The following is a 2358-nucleotide window of genomic DNA, read 5'->3' as shown; positions in this document are numbered from 1 at the left end:
AGTAGATCTGCGTGTTACCGGCTGGGTCTTTTACGGAGGAATAATATGTGTGACACGTCTCTTGCTTTGCAGAACTGGAGGAAGTTAAGTTTATTTTCAAGCAAATAAAAACACAACGGACAGACCAGAAGTTGGGACTGGCCCTTCAAAATAAAACGAAAATAACTGAGAGCATATTTCTCAGATAACAACATCGATGTCCGGAGAAGGTGCAGCTTTGCCGCTCCGCGGGGTCCTGTAGACCCCCCCCCCCCTTCATACACACATGCAATACGCCTCGAAACGCATCGCTCGCACTGACGCGGGGAATCCTTTACCAAGCTTCCACAACAACGGCGAGAATCTCGTCGCTTCGGCCGCCGTTAGGAGGAAGGGGGGGGGGGGGGGCATTAAGGGGGAGAGAGAGAGAGAGAGACATGGAGATTTTCTCAGCCTCTCATTCTTTTTTTTTTTTTTTTTTTTTAATTGAACATTAATAGTACACACAAATATACAAATGTACAAATAAACGTGGCACGGTAGAACTGAATGTCAATGAAACAACCAGGGATGAGGAAGAAAAGGACATAAGGACAAGTTAATAGTGTTAACGGTTTGTGAGAAATTTATAATGCTTGACCAAAAAAGAAATTAAAAGGAAATAATTAAATAAATAGATGGACAAATTAAATTAAAAACGAAAAAAAAAAATTGCAAGGGGAATAAACCATGTTATTTGGTCTGCGGTTTACAAGGAATTTCAGACATCAAACTGTATGTTTTTTGGTTTTTGGATTTTTCCATAAGTTTTCAGGATTTTTTTTTTTTTTTAATTATTCAAAATCGTTTATGAAGAAATTAAAATTTGGGGAACATAGCTGCATTCTGTTTTTGTGAACGAAGAACTTGGCCAGGCCAGGAGATCTGTGAGTTACCCCTCAATACCGGCTGGGTCTTTTACGGAGGAATAATATGTGTGGCACGTCTCTTGCTTTGCAGAACTGGAAGAAGTTAAGTTTATTATGCTAGACAAAAAAAGACATTGAAAGGAAATAATTAAATAAATAGATAGACAAATGAAATTAAAAACGAAAAAAAAAAATAGGAGAAACATTACTTCCGCTCCTCCAATCCTCTGTTTCTCAGCTCCACCGCTCCTCCGCTATTGGCCCTGGTACCCCCGATCCTCCGAACTCAGGCGAATTGCGTGACGTGCTTCTGCTATTCTCCGCTCGTCCGCTTTTCCGCTTTGGGGCTTGGAACCCCTGAACCGCTGGACATAAGCGAATCACGGGCAGGATTTCTGCCCTCCTCCGCTCCTCCACTCATCCGGTACAGGCCCTGGTACTCCATGTCCGCGACCCCCTCCACCTTAACAAACTGTCACAAACACACACACACACACATATACACACGCACACAAACACACTTACACACACCTTAACTCATCATAGCTGTGCTAATAGCATTAGCCAAAACACATCCACAAGCACACAAACATGATCTCATCCACTCATTCACATGTGTGTGCCCAGAGGTCCGGGAGCTCCATGTTGTAAATGGGCGGTACTTTTACCTACTACGCTACTGCTACTGGCGCTACTGCTATATCAGTGTGTTACGTCTGTGTGTTTTTGCGTCTTAACAAAGGAAGAAGAACGTTCCGTGTTTTTTTCTTTCATGCTGCCTGCAATAAAGTTTGTTCTTAAAATACAATAGGTTATGGGCCCAGAGTGTCTCTAAAAGGCTGGATTACACTGAATATTGTGTGATAGTGAACAGTATTGTGGGAACTCACAATGGAGGACAAGCTGTTTATCGACAAGCTGAGCGGACCGGAGAATTGGGCAACGTGGAAGTTTCAAATGGAACATCTGCTAAAGGCTAAAGGACTGTGGCGAATGCTAACAGAGGAAGACACATTAGCCCCAGATGCTAACGCAGCAGCACAGGGTGAGTTCACGAAACAGAGAGAGAAAGCGTTCTCTGTGTTAGTGCTCAATGTAAGTTCATCCCTGTTGTACCTGATTACAAACTGTAAGACTCCCAAAGAAGTGTGGACTACACTGAAAGATATTTTTGAAAGAGACACGCTGGCAAATAAACTATTTCTGAAGAAGAAATATTTCAGGTGCGAAATGAAGGAAGGAGATGGTTTGACTGAGCACCTCAAACAAATGAAAGAACTGACTGACCAGTTATCAGCAATAGGAGCTGTAATTGAAGAGGAAGACCAAATTGTAACATTGTTGGGAAGTTTACCACCAAGTTACGCTACAGTTGTCACTGCACTGGAAACAAAGATTGACAACCTGACACTCAAATTTGTTCAACAAGCGTTAATCGATGAGGAACAAAAGCGAGTGAATGCTAATGATT

The sequence above is a fragment of the Fistularia commersonii genome, unplaced genomic scaffold (assembly GCF_037954325.1).
Source record: "Fistularia commersonii isolate RoL2024-O1a breed Wild unplaced genomic scaffold, RoL_Fcom_v1.0 HiC_scaffold_76, whole genome shotgun sequence".
NCBI lineage: Eukaryota > Metazoa > Chordata > Actinopteri > Syngnathiformes > Fistulariidae > Fistularia > Fistularia commersonii.
The sequence above is the reverse complement of the archived record's forward strand: the minus strand, read 5'-3'. Positions refer to the sequence as shown.